At 45.4% G+C, this 17,463-nt stretch overlaps 1 long non-coding RNA gene across 1 annotated transcript; it reads right to left on the bottom strand.

Annotated features, from left to right (window-relative positions):
• Positions 1-493: 493 nt before the first annotated feature.
• LOC128351980 (uncharacterized) lies at positions 494-15,962 on the bottom strand. The gene is made up of 3 exons (XR_008320158.1): positions 15,807-15,962; positions 10,792-10,908; positions 494-596 (listed from the first exon to the last, which is right to left on the bottom strand). It is a non-coding gene; the product is annotated as an uncharacterized LOC128351980 (long non-coding RNA).
• Between the last annotated feature and the right edge of the window lie 1,501 nt (positions 15,963-17,463).

Genomic DNA, 17,463 nt, shown 5'->3' with positions numbered 1-17,463 from the left:
TATTGCACAGCATAGTTACTAATTACTGTTACTTCATCAACATATGCTATTCCCCAGCCACAATGGACATGGCTGGGGATGATGGGAGTTGTAGTCCATCAACATCTGGGGGCCCAAGGTTAGGCAACCCTGTGCTATTGCATATTTTGGTTACAAATGCAATTCCAACAAATGACCACAGACACAAAGAAAGCCTTTAGTGATGAAAATGAATGGAGGCATGGAACACATTTTCCCCTTGCGCTTGCCTTCACTTGTTTTTGCGTTCACTTTAAATCCAGCTCAGATCAAGCAGGGAGAGAAGCAGGAGTAATGAGAGCCCGTTGAACAAGTCATGTAATTAGTCCCCCCCCCCCCCCCCCCGATACTAGCACTTCAATGCACAGACAATAGGTGGGGTGTTACCTCTCGGCCCTGAAGCTCTGCAGTTCCTTCTTGTTAGCCACACCCATTCAAAGGAAGCACGATTACCTCTCTGCAGGGCAGCCAGCAGACAACTTTAGTCAATCATTTGTATCATGGAAATGTTGGGTCTTGAGCCAGGCTGGCCTGGCAGGGTGATTCTTCAAAGTGGAAGAAGGCGAGTTGATAACCCGCTGTTATAGAAAAGGAAGTTGAATTAATAAAACCTGCTTACTTTGGGTTGCATTTCTGGCATGAGATGGGATGGGTTGTTTGATCACAGTAGTATTACATGCTCCCTACTTCTGATGAGCGGGGAGTTTCAAGGACAACACTTCTGGGTTTAGGTTCCTTCAGATGACAAAGCACTGAAAACTGGGAGAGTCTTTGCAACATTTGCTTTATTTATAGGTAAATACAAGCAGAGCATAGTGCAAGGAAATTGACAATCCTCCAGCCAATCCTTCTTCACCCCAAGATGCTTCATGCCCAGCTGAATCAGAACTCTAAAAACTCTTTCTGTCTTCCATCTCATTCTTCCAACATCATTCAAACTGGAAAATTCTGCTTTCTCTCTCTCTCCCTCCATCTTTCTCTTTCACATACACATACACAGAGACACAGACACACACTTGCTTCAGACCCCCTCCCTGCAGTTGAATTGCCCATTCAGGAAACCACCCACAATTGTTAAAGCCTTATTCACACATTATATGCAACACTTGTACAATTTTGCCCTATCCTGACTTTAAGGCAGTTCACACAATTAAAAATTGAGAAGAACAAGTGTCCTACCTAGATTTGGGAGTTGTGTGTGCTCCCTGTTTTCAATTGTGTGAGCAAACAACTAGGTAGGGGGTGGAAGAAGTGATTGCGTGTGAGGCAGGTGCTGGGTAGAACAGCGTCGTCCTACCCATCTTTCATACTCAGTAGGATAGGAGGAAAAGCTGCCGTACCGAGCTCCTGCCTCACACATGATTACTCCCCCCTCTTCCTACATAGTTGTATGCTCCCACACAAACATGCACATGGAAGCATGCCATGCACTGCTCCCAAACCTGGGTAGGACACTGTTCTACTCATTTTTTGATTGTGTGATCTATAGGGATGTGCACAAATCAAAAATCATGTTCCAAACCGACCAGCCACAGTCCGATCCATTTGATTGATTTGGCAGTTGAAGCAGCTATACTTGTAAGTAAAGGGGTGGGGGAATCCTCTAAGGGGCACATGGGGGCGGCAATGGGAGGTCATTTAAAGGTCTTAAACATCTGGTGTGGCTGCTGCCACCACCACTCCCCACCCGCCCAGTCCAAACATGCATTATGCCTCTTTAGCAATATAACATGTGAAAAATTGGACCTGCATACAAATCAGTACCTGCGTACATGATACACAGAAGCCGTAGACACACGTTATGTTCGACATCTCTTATCTATAGTCTGTGTCCTATCTGTACTCTGCATATTCGGAGGGTCTTTAGGAGGGTGTGTGCGTGCGTGTGAAATGGATCAAGAACATGGTATGGGAGCTTTAACCCTTTGCACCCATCATGATCCCAATCCACAATGCCACCCCAACCCTCCACAGTTGCTATTTTTTTAAAATAAAAAAAATGTGAGCCCTTTGGGGACAGGGGACCATCTGATTTATGTATTATTTATTTTTCAATGTAAACTCCTTTGAGAATTTTGGTTGAAGAGTGGTATATAAGTATCCATAGTAGTAGTAGTACTGGTAATAGTATTGGCCTTTGGAGGGAAGGTCCAGTAGGAATATAGGGAGCTGCCTTATACCTAGTCAGACCCTTGATCCATCTAGCTCAGTATTGGCTACAGTGGCTTCTGCAAGATTTCAGGCAGGAATCTTTCCCAGGGAACAGGCCAGATTTCAGAGATTTCCCTTTCCCGTGGAAATTCCAGATTTCAGGAATGACAGGGATTGAACCTGGGACTTTCTGAATGCAAAGCAGATGCTCTACCACTTAGCTTCACCCTCATCCCCAAAGGTGGAGTACATGGGTCTCCCATACAGACACTGACCACATCAAGACCTGCTTAGCTTCAACAAGGTATCTGTATCATGTGCCCTTAGACCAGGCTTCCCCAACCTGTGGTCCTCCAGATGTTGCTGAACTACAGTTCCTATCATCCCAGCCACAATGTTGTAGCTGGGGGTGATGGGAATTGTAGTTGGGCAACATCTGGAGGGCTGCAGGTTGGGCAAGCCTGCCTTAGACCATGCTCTGGGATCCAAAGAAGAACATGTTCTGCTGCCCAAACAAGCAGACTCATAGAACCGCCCTGGATCCTCCATAATCTTCTAGCTCCGGCCTATGATAGCCAAACTCTCTTTCATGGTATTTTCTTCCAAGTTTCCTCTTTTCTGACTGGTCTGAAATGGAGCAGGTGGATTTGACACTGCAATAAAGGAGAAGATCCGGAAAAAATTGCAGCTTGGCATTCTAATGCCCATCGCCCTTGGCACTGACGTGTTGGCAACAGCTATGATGTTCTCTGGCAACAGCTATGGCTCACTGTTCATCCCTTCAAGACTTGGCATGCCTGGTAAAAGGACGCAAATGCCGAGTGGATTGGATTCAGAGAGTTTCATCTGAAGGGCAGGACCCACCTCTGACAGCTTTTGGATGCTGATAGCAAAAGAGGATAAGGGTAAAAAACAACAACAACAACAACAAACAAAACCAAAAAACCCCACCCCTTACTCGACGCAATCCAGCCCATCTGAATAAAGTGCAGGTGGGCAATAGTCAGAAGAGACAAAGCCCCCAAAGCGATGGATCCTTTTGGTTGGTTAGAAATAATTCTGCACTGTGGCATCCGTGCGGTAATCTTATGAATTAACTCTCAGCAAATTATTACTTGTCTGGACCAAACTAATGTAGATCATCCCTCATTATGGACAAGCTTGCCAAAATAGACACCTGTCCACCGTACATCAATTCTCCCCCAAGGAATGGGGAGATTTTTGGCACAAACATATCACAGTACACCTTCATTTATCCAAAAGGCCTGGGGGATACACAAAGCATTGCAATCATCTTTGTAGGGAGGGGGAAAAAACAGAGGCAGAGAGAAATGAACATGGGATTGCAATGAGACATAGATATACTTGAAGCTGAAACTTAGATGAGGATACTAGCTCTATTCAGATCTTACATTATACATCTGTGTACATGCTTATGAGTGAATGGCTGTATATGCATTCATTTTAAAAGTGAACTTGGGTACAGGCTCCTCAAATGCAGGGTACAGATAGGTACTAAACAGAACAGAACAGAACAGAATATGAGGCCGTTTATACGACCAGCTATACAGGGGTAGAACAGGGCTATCCTTGGTAGGGCTGCTTGTGTGTACAGCCAGGGTCACACCCAATCCCAGAGCTCCACCCTCGGGTAACCCTGGGCTAAAGATGAGGTAGGAGGATGTGCACATGCCTTCTACCTCACTGCCTGGTTGTTTGGGTGAGTGGGCTGCTAGGAGCTCCTCCTGGCCCGGATGCCAGCAGCCATCTTGGCCATAGAGGCTGAGGGAAGGAGCGACCTGGCAGCAGGTAGCTATCTCAATGCACCTTGCAGTTTGTGCAGTGCATTGTGGGATATCTGGTGGCCGGGCTGTCTTTCTCGTGCCTCCTGCTCACTTGTCTGGGCACACCGGCAGTGGAGCCCTCTTTGGGCTTGGATTGTGTGGGTGAAGGCAGGTAGACTCTTGCCTTCTCCCCAGCCTTCCCCAACCCCAGCTGATTTGGTCATGAGAACAGCCATGATATGCTATATGCTATATGCAATGCAATGCAATAATTGTATATATTTACAGATCAAGGATGCACCAGTGCAGTGAGAGAGCATCCTGACTAACTGCACTGGTGCAGTAGGGAAGTGTCAGTTTTTGACACCCTCCCCTTCCCCAGGAAGTGCTCTGTACCACCTCCCAAATATGTCCCTGCAGGTTGCACAGTCCTCAAGGACATATTTTTGGGTGACACAGGGCTTCTTCAAGACTATCAACAATATGGCTGACGTGTGTGTGGGGAAAGCAGAGAGATTTAGTCTGAGGACAGGAAATGAGCTGCTACGATACTCCTTAAAGGTGCAGCCATATCATAAGGTATCATACAGAATACATTTATTTGGTTGCCCCTACTCTACCTCCCTTGTATATTTATTCCAAAAGCTTCTGAAATGCAAAGCCAGCCAAGTTATTTTCCAAGTCTGGGAGTATCATCTGCAAAAAGCAAACTGTTTTTGATGTAGGCAAAAAAGCGAAAGAACAAAAAACAAGCAAGGTTTTCATCTATTTCCATAAGAGCCACTTCCTTCAAACTTCCTTTTCAGGGCCTTCCATCCCACAGGGACTGGCTGGCTGTTTTCTTCATAAATAGATCTTGAAAATGTCACCGTTAACAATACAACATCCCAACTGTACAGCCTGTGATGTGATCCTCAATAGTAGTTTTGTGTAAGCCTCTTGTGGTCTTTGGCTGCCGATAAAAATAGTAAGAGGACCGGAAAGCAGAGGGAAGGATTTTTCTGTAAATAGATTGAACTGACATTAACCATTTAACGTGGTGGTTGGCACATTTTACTAAAACAATGTGTCAGGTGGATAAAAACACCAATATACATTTTAGTTGCACTGTACACAGCTACACCTCTGTCAAGGAGCCAGCTGTAGCAAAGGCACCTAATTGTAAATGACAGCTTCGAACAGATTTGGCAGATGGATGGAGTTTCTTTGAAGCTGAAAGTATAAGCTTCAATTTATTTCAGGGTATTTCAGGCAATCAAATGAGAATGGTTTTGAACTCACTTTGGCTGGAACCTTTTTGCCCTGGAATTCAGCAGGCAACCTTATTCATGTTTACTTAGAAGGAAGCCCCACTGATTTTAATGGGACCTACTCCCTAGTAAGTGTGCATAATGCTGCAGATTTTACATGATAGCATGGCAACACAAAAGGAGACAGAGTTCTGAACAAAGAAGTCTCTGGTTCAGATTTGCCTGTGTTGTCTACTAGGGATGTGTGAATCAATTTGGGTACAAAATGATTTGTAACTCAATCTAGCTGATCCGGGTGATTTGTAGACAGAACAAGTCACCCCTGTGCTCAATTGCCCAGATTCGGGTACAAAACAAATCACCCCAGATTCGGACTCCAAAAAATGGGAGATTAAGACCTCCATTTTGTGGCCAAAGTGGTTTGGGTGGTAGTGCCCAATAGGTGTAAGTTACCACTCAAATTTCAATTGAAGTTGGCATGTCTTTAAGCTTTTCCTCATAGAGAATAATGGGGATTTCATCAGTCTTAGTCATAACTCTCTGGCGTGGGGTGGGGTGGGGTGGGTGGACCAGGGTGGCCCAGAGTGGGTTGAGGTGGGTGGTAGTGCCCAATGGGTGCAAGGATTTCAAATCCACCCAGATTTCAAATGAATTGGGCAAAGAGGTGGGTTTTGGTTTGTTTTTTTAAAAATTGTTTTTGAGTTGGCATGTCTTTGTGGCAGATTTGGGGCAGAAAAGGGGTTCCGGGGGCAGAAGAGTGGGGCCAAATGGGTGACCAAATGGGTGACCAAATGGGTGCCTGCTACCGTACCAGTTTGGCACTACCACCCACTACAACCCACTCTGGGCCACCCTGGTGCTTCCTTCCCTGGGGAGTTATAACTAAGGCTGATGAAATCCCCATTATTCCCTATAGGAAAAAGCTTAAAGATGCGTGAACTTCATTTTTTAAAAAAAAGAATCTCCCCTTTGCCCACTTTCTTTGAAATCTGGGTAGTAGCTTCCTTGCACACATTAGGTACTACCATCCAACATAACCCACTCTGGGGCACCCTGGTGCCTCCCACATGGAGATATAAGGCTGCTGAAATCCCCATTATTCCCTTTGGGGAAAAAGCTTAAAGATGTGCAGCTTCAATTTTTTTAAAAAAAGTGTGTGTGTGTGTGTGTGTGTGTGTGTGTGTGTGTGAGATGCTTGTGTGGTAGTGGTGAGTGGGCATTTTATATTTTAGCTTCTGTTTTAAGTTCTGGGTGAAATTGGTTTCCAATGTGTCCAGGTTTGTCTAAAGATGGGGAGGCAGGGGACATATCCACTGATTATAGGGTGGTCATTCCAGTGGTAGAGGGGAATAGAAGAGATAGCATTGGCAAGTCCAGGCCATTGCAAACAAGGGAAGGGAAATCAGACACCTGCTAGCTGTTTCCCCTCCCGGCTGTCCTGACAGCTCTTTGACCTTGGGAAGCAGTGTCAACCACCCACAGAGCCCCACCTTTCTCTTTTGTAATGCCAGATAGATCCAGAATAAATCAGAAATAATCCATGGTCCGATTTTGGATGAAGGGATCGACTTGGTAGGTATCACAGAGACCTGATTGGGGAAGGCTGGTGGCCCACTGTGGTCCCAGCTTCTCCCTCCAGGGTACTCTGCTGAGGAGCAGGTGAGGAGACGTGGGCAGGGAGGTGGAGTGGCTGTGGTCTAGAAGAACATCTCCCTTACCAGGATACCTGTCAGAGTGTCTGACCATATCGAATGTGTGTACTTGAGGGTGGGGGCTAGGGATAGACGGGGACTTCTGCTGGTGTACTGATCACTTTGCTGCCCAACGGAGTTCCTAATGGGGTGTACGAGCTGGACACTTGGCTGATTTGGCTTGAATTCAGACCAAATTTGAGCCAACCTGGCTCGGTCCAGGCTCAAGGTAGGCTGAACCGGGTCTGGTCCAGTTTGGCAATCGAGCCGGCTGAGCTGTCTCATGGGCTGTCTCGGGGTGTATACTTTTAATGGGACCACCTCGCATGTTATCCTTCATTGTGATTTTTATAGTGAACCCCGTTCAGGACTTATATCTCCTATGTTAGATAATTTGCCTGGCTGGTCTGATGAATTTTATTTAAATTATCTTTTAACTAATCTGGCGTGGCCAGGTTTTGTTATATTATTTGTAAAATGTGTACTGTTTTATTGTAAATGTTTGCTGGTCAATGACTGAATAAATTTATCTCTCTCTTTTCATGGGGACTCTGACTAAGATTCCCCTTTACAAGTAAAGGAGATTCCCTGTCCTATGAAGTGGTGGTGGGCGGGGGCAGTAAAAGGGGAATCCTTTACTTTTAGTTTCCTGCTGGTGGAAAGAAAAAATGGGGAAAAAAATGTGTAAACCACCCAGAGACATGCATTTTGAGTGGTATATAAACATGTCCAATAAATAAATAATTAATAATTTTTGCCACTATGGTAACATGTCTGTATTGCGGTTTCAGACTTCCTCTGCTTTAATATTTTATCTGCATTCAGATCAATTAATTAGGCCCAATATGGCCAGCTTAGTCCATTATCAGCATAAATTTAGGCGCTCCAGCCTTGCTCAACAAATCCAGCTTGTCAGCCCAATTTGCAAGTGTGGCCGCTTTACTGTGCCGCACAGGATTACAGTGAAAAATTCCCATAATTGTGAGAAAGCAAGCCGTCTCTCTCCCAGCAAAGAAGGCACATCTGTCTAGCATGCATCTTCTCACCTTTCCTTCTGCTGGAGAATTATTTGTTGTTTATTTAATCTATCATACATGTATCAGAAGGCACCAAGTAGCTGGATCAAAGGCACTGAATGGATTGCAGCATTTGGTGAAGTGTTTTGGGTGTAATTACCTGAATACAAGATGATTCTGAATTTAAGCCAACCCTTAACAAAAAAAGAGGTTAAATATAGGTTAAACCCTTATTTACCCCCAAAGAAGAGGACTCTGAATTTAAGATGACTCCCTGCTTTCTAACATGAAAGAACTGGGGGGTGGGGTGGTGGTGATGGTTATTCTGGATTCAGGTAAATGGTTTTTGCTGAACATTCTCTGTAGCTGCTACTGTTGCCTTCATGTTTTTCCTTTTGTAATGTTGCTTTTCGAAAAGCAGTCTAGAAATATTAATAGACAAAATTGTTTTAGATCTGCTTCCTATTAGACTATCTCTAAGTACTATTAGACTATCTCTAAATACTGTAAACAGCCAACAAAACCAGTATGAAGATAGAAAGTCAGCAGGGGAAGGGACATTTCCCAGTGTATTGCACAGAGTGCCACATGTATGACTATTTGCTCCATGGGCAGAAGTTATGGGTGTGTGTTCGGTGCAAGGAGCTCCTGGCTCTCAGGGAATAAGTCGAGACCAAGGTGGCGGATCCAGAGAAGCTCAGAGAGACAGAGAGGCATGTGGACGAGACCTTCAGGGATGTGATAGAGGCATCCCACTCCAGGGCTGATAGCTTCTCTGCTGTCAGGGAGAATGAAGGTCAGGCAAGGAGGACATCGGTCTCAGGAAGAGGGAATGCTCCTTTAGAAGGGACCCCTTCCATGGATGATGAGCACATATCCTCTTGCACAGTGGATACTCCTCCAGGGTGTGGGGGCCTCCTTGTAGTGGGTGATTCAATCATTAGAGGTATAGAGAGATGGATTTCTGATCCGCGTATTGGCCGCACAGTGACTTGCCTGGTGCGAAGGTTGTGGACATCACACAGCGTCTAGATAGGCTGTTAGGCAGTACTGGGGTGTTCGGTGCACAGGAGATAGCTGTTGTGGTGCACGTCAGCACCAATGATGTGGGGAAATGTAGTCAGGAGGTCCTGGAAGTCAAATTTAGGCTGATAGGTAGTATATTGAAGTCCAGGACCCCCAAGGTAGCATTCTTAGATATGCTACCTGTTCCACACGCAGGTATAGTGAGACAGGCAGAGCTGAGGGGTTTCAATGTGTGGATGAGACACTGGTGCCGGGAGGAGGGGTTTAGATTTGTTAGGCACAGGGATACATTTTGGGGCAAGCAGGGCCTGTTCAAAAGGGATGGGCTGCACTTGAACCAAGATGGAACCAGACTGCTGGTGCTTAAAATCAAAAAGGTTGCAGAGCAGCTTTTAAAATAGCAAACAGGAGCTGGGCAGTATCCAGTTTGACAAATGCCATCCTTTAAAGTGTGAGGGTGTAAATGATTCAGATAAAACAGAAGGGGACAGAGCAGAACCACATAAAGAGCAGACAGAAGGCTGTGCCAGCTGGTCAAAGAGTCAAAAGAAAGATAGCATACACCAGGTAAGAGATTCAGCGTATAGGTGCTTATATGCCAATACCAGAAGCCTCCGAGCCAAGATGGGTGAGTTGGAGTGCTTGGTTGCTAACACAGAAATAGATATAGTGGGCATGACAGAAACATGGTGGAGCAGTGAGAACCAGTGGGACACTGTTATCCCTGGATACAGGTGCGGCTCGTGAACTCTCCTCCGGGGGTGTGTGTGTGTGTGTCTCTCCCTGTCCTTCCTATAGAGTTTATATCCAGGCAGGCACAGCTCATGAACGTGCCTCCGGTGGGGCCCCCGCGGGTGGCTTCTTTAAGGTAAACGGAGCTGGTGCTCCATGCCGCCCAGCAGCCCCCGCGGTGGGAAATTGCCTCCGCCACTCACCTGGCTCCCGCGGAGGTGAGCCCCCGCCAAGTATACGCTGATGGGATCTGAGCTGTCAGTGACTGACCAGGAGAGGGATCTTGGGGTTGTGGTGGACAGCTCGTTGAAAGTGTCGACTCAATGTGCGGCAGCTGTGAAAAAGGCCAATTCCATGCTAAGGATCATTAGGAAGGGGACGGAAAATAAAATGGCTAATATTATAATGCCCTTGTACAAAACTAAGGTGCAGCCACACCTCAAGTACTGCATACAATTCTGGTCACCACATCTAAAAAAGGACACTGTAGAACTGGAAAAGGTGCAGAAGAGGGCAACCAAAATGATCAGGGGCCTAGAGCATTTTTCTTAGGAGGCAAGACTACAACACCTGGGGCTTTTTAGTTTAGAAAAAAGACGACTGCAGGGAGACATGATAGAGGTCTATAAAATCATGCATGGTGTGGAGAAAGTGGATAGAGAGAAATTCTTCTCCCTCTCACATAACACTAGAACCAGGGGTCATCCCATGAAATTGATTGCCAGGAAATCTAGGACTGACAAACAGAAGTTCTTTTTCACACAATGCATAATCAACTTGTGGAATTCTCTGCCACAAGATGTGGTGACAGCCAACAACCTGGATGGCTTTAAGAAGGGTTTGGATAAATTCATGGAGGAGAGGACTATCAATGACTACTAGTCAGAGGCCTATAGGCCATTTCAGACTCAAAGGCAGGCTGCCTCTGAGCACCAGTTGTAGAGGCGTAACAGCAGGAGCAATGGCACTCCCTCAACTCCTGCCTGTGTCTTCCAGTGGTATCTGGTGGACCACTGTGTGAAACAGGATGCTGGACTAGCTGGGCCTTGGGCCTGATCCAGCAGGGCTGTTCTTATGTACTTATGTTCCCTCATAAACACATAGTAATCTTATGTAGATTTACCTAAGAGTTTGTTCAGAAACAACTCCATTTTCTCCGTATCATTTTCCTCCCATTCCTTTCTGCCTCCACCTCTCTCTGATTCCACCTCACACTCTCTGTGTCCGATCGTACAGATTTCTAAACAAAACAAAAAAAATCATTAGATAGAATAACAAAAAATAAAATAAAATAACATCCCTTCTAGGACTGAACAACACTGCAAACAGCCTTTATATGAATCGCCATAACCTCACCCCTTTGCAAGAGTTCAGGAAGTAGTACAGCCTCCCCAGGGTTCTCCTAATGGGTCATATAACTGGTCTTGTGGTAAAGGTAAAGGTAAAGTGTGCTGTCAAACTGTCGACTCCTGGAGCCCACAGAGCCCTGTGGTTGGGTAGAATACAGGAGGGGTGTACCATTGCCATCTCCCGTGCAATGTGAGATGATGCCTTTCAGCACCTTCCTATATCTCTGCTGTCTGATATAGGTGTTTCTCATAGTCTGGGTAACATACCAGTGGGCATTCGAACCAACAACCTCTGGCTTGCTAGTCAAGTCATTTCCCACTGCGCCATTAGGTGGCTTGGTCTTGTGGTAGGATTGTCCCCTTTGCTAAGCAGGGTTTGCCCTGGTTGCATTTGCATGGGAGACCACACGTGTGAGCACTGTAAAATATTCCCATCTTAGGGGATGGGTCCACTCTTGGAAGCACAGAAGGTTCTATGTTCCCTCCTTGGCATCTCCAAACAGGGCTGAGAGAGACTCCTGGCTGAAAGTTTGGAGAAGCTGCTGCCAGTCTGTGTAGATAATACTGAGCTAGATGGACCTATGGTCTGACTCGGTATATGGCAGCTTCCTGTGTTCCTACCTTCCCTCTCTCGCTCACAGGTGGGTAGCCAATTACAGGAGAAGTTACACTTCCTACCTGATAAGACTTTGCATTGCCAAAAGGCAAGAGTCTCTTAAGTGGCACCATATGCATCTATCAAATAGCAGGCATGCTGACTAAGGCATTAGAGACATTTTGATTTCATGTAACCTGTTTCCCCCTCACCGTATGGAATACTTCAACTACCATCCATGTCAATGATTTTATAATGACACCAGGTGTCTACATTTTAATAACTGTCCGCTTTAATATGTTAGGAAATGCCTAGCACTGCTGTGCAAGACATCCTGATTGAACTGTTAGTAAGTACATAGGATTCTCAGCTGGGAGACCATCAATTTCTGGTGGTCTTCAGCTGGAGCTTCCTCTAAGATCATCACAATATTAATCTTTGCACATCATATTTGAGTAGTGATTTTTTGTTCTAATATTCCCTTCAGGAATGAGACCTGGGGTTCACCAAATGCTGGAGAAGCTCAGTTTTTAATGTGAGAGGAACAAGGGAGTAACAAACATTTGAAACTTCTTTTAATAACTTGTGGAAGTCCAGATCAGTTTTCTTTGGGTTCTGGCATATTGATTCACAGATGACACTCAACTATTTAGGGTGGCAGCAGCGTAAGGAGGCTGGCGGAGGCCTGTGTGTGGCAGCTGCCATGGCCCCTTTGTCCCACCCCCTGTGTCTGATGTCAGATGCAGGGCCCAGCTAGCTATGCCCTCGCATCTGACATCAGATGTTGGGCTCGTGGTCTTCCTTCCAAATGGGGCTGTGCGGCCCTGTTTGGAACGGAGATCGGCCCGTAATGTGTTGGGCAGTACGGGCCAGAGCAACTCTCCCTGCCTTAAAGGCAGGGAGAACCGTCCTGCCAATGCAGTGCAAGCCAATCTCTCTCCTACACGGGGTCACGTGTCCCTGTTTGGGAGAGAGATCGATCAGCCCTGCTGCATTGGCAGCAAGACCAGGAGCGGCTCTCCCTGCCTTTAAGGCAAAGATAGTCACTCCAGCTGTGCTGCCAATGCAGCGTGGGCCGATTGGGGCTGCACAGCCCCATTTGGTACTGAAATAACATGCCCTTCGTCTGATGTCAGATGCGGGGGGCATGTCTGGGGCCGCACTTGGGGCCCCTGATTGGTGCGGCCCGGGTTCTTTGAACCTGGTCACCCAATGGTGGCTCCGCCCCTGTAGGGTAGTGAAATCCACAACAGATTGTGAGGAGCTCCAAAAGGATCTTTCCAAACTGGGGGAGTGGGTGACAAAAAGGAAAATGAGGTTCAATGCTAGCAACTGTATAGTGATGTACAGGTAAAACTCGGAAAATTAGAATATCGTGCAAAAGTCCATTAATTTCAGTAATGCAAATTAAAAGGTGAAACTGATATATGAGACAGATGCATTACATGCAAAGCGAGATAAGTCAAACCTTAATTTGTTATAATTGTGATGATCATGGCGTACAGCTCATGAAAACCCCAAATCCACAATCTCAGAAAATTAGAATATTACATGGAACCAAGAAGACAAGGATTGAAGAATAGAACAATATCGGACCTCTGAAAAGTATACAGTGTACTGTGCTTGACTGGCCAGCAAACTCACCTGACCTGACCCCATAGAGAATCTATGGGGCATTGCCAAGAGAAGGATGAGAGACATGAGACCAAACAATGCAGAATTGCTGAAGGCCGCTAATGAAGCATCCTGGTCTTCCATAATACCTCATCAGTGCCACAGGCTGATAGCATCCATGCCACGCTGCACTGAGGCAGTAATTGCTGCAAAAGGGGCCCAAACCAAGTACCGAATACATATGCATGCTTATACTTTTCAGAGGTCCGATATTGTTCTATTCTTCAATCCTTGTCTTCTTGGTTCCATGTAATATTCTAATTTTCTGAGATTGTGGATTTGGGGTTTTCATGAGCTGTACGCCATGATCATCACAATTAATACAAATTAAGGCTTGACTTATCTCGCTTTGCATGTAATGCGTCTGTCTCATATATCAGTTTCACCTTTTAATTTGCATTACTGAAATTAATGGACTTTTGCACGATATTCTAATTTTCCGAGTTTCACCTGTATATTGGGGCAAAAAAGCCCAACTTCACATATACACTGATGGGTTCTGAGTTGTCAGTGACTGTCCAAGAAAGAGACCTTGGGGTTGTGGTAGACAGCTCATTAAAAGTGTTTATTCAGTGCGCAGCTGCTGTGAAAAAGGCAAATTCCACGCTAGGGATCAATAGGAAGGGGATTGGAAATAAAAATCTAGTGTTATAATGCCCTTATACAAATCTATGGTGCAGCCACATTTGGAGTACAGTGTTCAGTTCTGATCACCATATCTTAAAAAGGACATTGTAGAACTGGAAAAGGTCCAGAAGAGGGCAACCAAGATGATCAGGGCCTGGAGCACCTTCCTTACGAGGCAAGGATATAACTCCTGGGGTTTTTTAGTTTAGAAAAAAGATGCCTGTGGGGAGATATGATAGAGGTCTATAAAATCATGCAGGGAGTGGAGAGAGTGGACAGAGAGAAATTTTTCCCCCTATCTCACAACACTAGAACCAGGGATCATCCCAGGAAACTGAAAGTCAGGAAATTCAGGAATGACAAAAGGAAGTACTTTTTCATAAGCACATAATTAACCTATGGAATTCTCTGCCACAGGATCTAGTGATGGACACTAGCTTGGATGGCTTTAAAATGGGCTTAGACAAAGTCATGGAGGATATGTCTATCAATGGCTACTAGTCTGGAAGCTATAGGCCATCTTCAACCTCAGAGGCAAGATGCCATTAAATACCAGTTGCAGGGGAGCAACAGCAGGAGAGAAGGGAATCCCTCATCTATAGCCTGTGGGCTTCTTGAAGGCATCTGGTGGGTCACTGTGTGAAATAGGATGCTGGACTAGACAGGCCTTGCACCTGATCCAGCAGGGCTGTTCTTATATTTTTATGTTATTATTTATTAATTTAATCATAATCATTTATAAACTGCCTAACACATACATCTGAAGGCGGGGTACAGCAATTAAAAACAAGAAAATAAAACACTATAAAAACAATAAAAACAATAATAAAAAAATAAATTTAACAAAAGGCCTGAGAACACAGATGTGTCTTGATCAAATTTTTTGAAGACAGCCAGAGATTGAGAAACTCTTATATTGACAGGGAGCACATTCTAAAGCCCTGAGGCAGCCGCAGAGAATGGTTGTCCCACGTCACCACCAAACAATCTGCGGGCAGCTTTAAACAGACCTTCCCATGTGATCGCAGTAAGCAGTGGGCTTCATGATAGAGAAGGCACTCTCTCAAATATCCTGGGCCCCAGCTGCATAAAATGTATGCACCGGCCACACATTTTCTCACTTTTCTCCAAAAGAACGACCAATTTAATTTTTTGTAAGCATGATTGGAACACACCCGGCACAAATTTTCTCCACCCCATTCAGAGGAAGCAAAAATGGGAGGGCATGTCCACAATTTTGTAAAAGGAAGCTGAGAAACTATTCGAATTTTGGGATGGCTGCTAGCCTAATAGACAATATTTTCCTCTTAAACACTGACTGACAGCCAGACCAATGCTGCATTAGAACAATGAACAAAGACAGTGGCGTAGCAAGGATGCCGGTTCCAGGCCATGCAGAGGCCCATTTTGCATGCGTGGCAGCCTCCAAAATGGCCACCACAAGGGGGAAAGCCCTAGAACGGGCCAAAGAATACCCAAACTGGGCAGTTTTTGGCAAAACAGAGGCCGGTGGAGGAGGGAGATCTACCGTGGCCCCCCTTGGTCTCAGAGAAGCCTCCCCAGAGGGGGCAAGTACTATTTTTTAAAAAATAAAACAAAAAATGCTTGCAAACCCCAACCAAACCGAGCTGGTGGGATTCAATGGGGGGGAAAACCAAACTGGCCTAATCCAGTTCGGGCCTAGTTTGGACTCGAACCAAACCAGGCCAGGCCAGCTAGTTTTGTTCACACTCCTATTTTAGAGCAACACATGGTGGCAGGAGCACACACTGTTTTTTGTTAATCATTGTTGGGGGGAGGAGTCATTGACATCTATCTGTCCACCCACCCACTTGCCTAACTGCACATTTATTTCTTAATAGTTTTACGTTTTAAGCCAGTTATTTTACTCACAATTTGCAAAAAGAGAGCAGAAGTTTTTCTGGGGTTTACATCACTTCCCTGAGATTCTCTGATACAACTTTGCTTTTCTTCCACATTCTCTGTGAATACAATTTCTGTGTTATTTAATTTTTAAAACAAGAACAACAGATGGTTGAATCCAGTATTAATTAAACACACCAAGTCCAATCATCCTTATCTACTTGTGTGTCCATTTTCAGAGCTCCTGGGCTTGCCCTTTCTATCCCCAGCAATTTTCTTCTTCTCCATAAACAGACTTCTCTGGAGATTTTCATTGATCAAAAAATCTTGGTTTTTCTGATGATGATTTTTCTGACCCCAACCTTCTGAAGGATCCAAAAGGACCTGGACTGAGACCTGCGGTTTCAGATCCAACCCTTTCCGACCCAATATTTGCAGTTGTGCACAGCCCTAATAACTATCGTTATTAATAGTTAACCATCCTGAAAAATGTTGAAGAATTTCTTAGCTGACCCCTGCTAACTGAGCAAAAAGGTAGCTTTTAAAGTGGTGATTATCTTCTAGTTAGCAGGACCATATCCAACCCCAACACAGCATCCCTCCTGTGCTTTTTGCTGGCCCAAATGCAGTTGTGAGTCATTCTGCAACAGTCATGTTGCTAAAACAGCCCTGTTGCTAAAGGCAGGACTGCCTTTCAAGTGGATCAGCAGCCCCGACATGTCCCTACCATTGATGGAGGGCTGCCTGCCATGTCAGCCACTATTAAGGGGGGTTGGTTGGTTGAAATAACAGGTTATAGTAATAACCTTTCCTAAGTTCACCTAAGAAGTTGACAACACAGGCAAGATCTGTACCAGATCTTTGTTCAGAGCTCAGTTTCCTGGTTGCTATGCTACACAAAATCTGCAACAGTATGTACACTTAGTAGGGAATAAATCCTATTAAAATCAGCAGGGCTTGCTTCTGAGTAAACATGAATAAGGCTGCCTGCTGAATACCAGGGCAAAAGGTTCCAGCTAAAGCAAGTTCAAAACCATTCTCGTTCGATTGCACTGAAATAAATGGAAGCTTATATGTTTACCTGCAAATGATATAGGAGAGAGACTGGGAAATAAGCCCCAGATCCCAAGAGGAAGGAGAAAGCTAAGGAAGGTGTCAACCGATGTTACACCATTCCAGGAAGCACCCCAGGGTCATGAAGCTGGAGGAGAAAAGAGAGGCACCCAAAGAGACGCTTCCATAAACAGACAGTGAGCTTCTGATGCACACTGCTGTAAAAGCCACAGTGGAAGGCCAGATGATAAGGTGAATACTTCTCTCCCATGACAGCCAGGTATTGGGGAAGGGACTTGGGCACTTGACCAGCAAACACAAGCAGTTGGGTTGCACCTAGTGAGGAAACTATGGCCAGGCAGGGGCATGCATATCTAGGGTAGGGCAGGCAGGGCACATGCCCCGGGAGCCACTTGAAGGGGTCGCAACTTTTAATTTTTTTTTTTTTTTAAGGCTGCCAAAAACAAAATGGCCACCATGCATGCTCAAATGGCCTCTGTGAGGCCCTAGGCCATGCTAGGCCTCACAGAGGCCATTTGAGTATGTGTGGCAGCCTACAAAATAGCCACCACGCTGATCTTTGCAGGCCTGAACAGGCCCAAAAATCATCCTGGGATGGGCTGCAGAGGTGAAT

This window comes from Hemicordylus capensis, chromosome 3, assembly GCF_027244095.1.
Source record: "Hemicordylus capensis ecotype Gifberg chromosome 3, rHemCap1.1.pri, whole genome shotgun sequence".
Classification (NCBI taxonomy): Eukaryota; Metazoa; Chordata; class Lepidosauria; order Squamata; family Cordylidae; genus Hemicordylus; species Hemicordylus capensis.
Note: the sequence above shows the minus strand (reverse complement) of the source record. Positions and strands in the feature narration are given on the sequence as shown.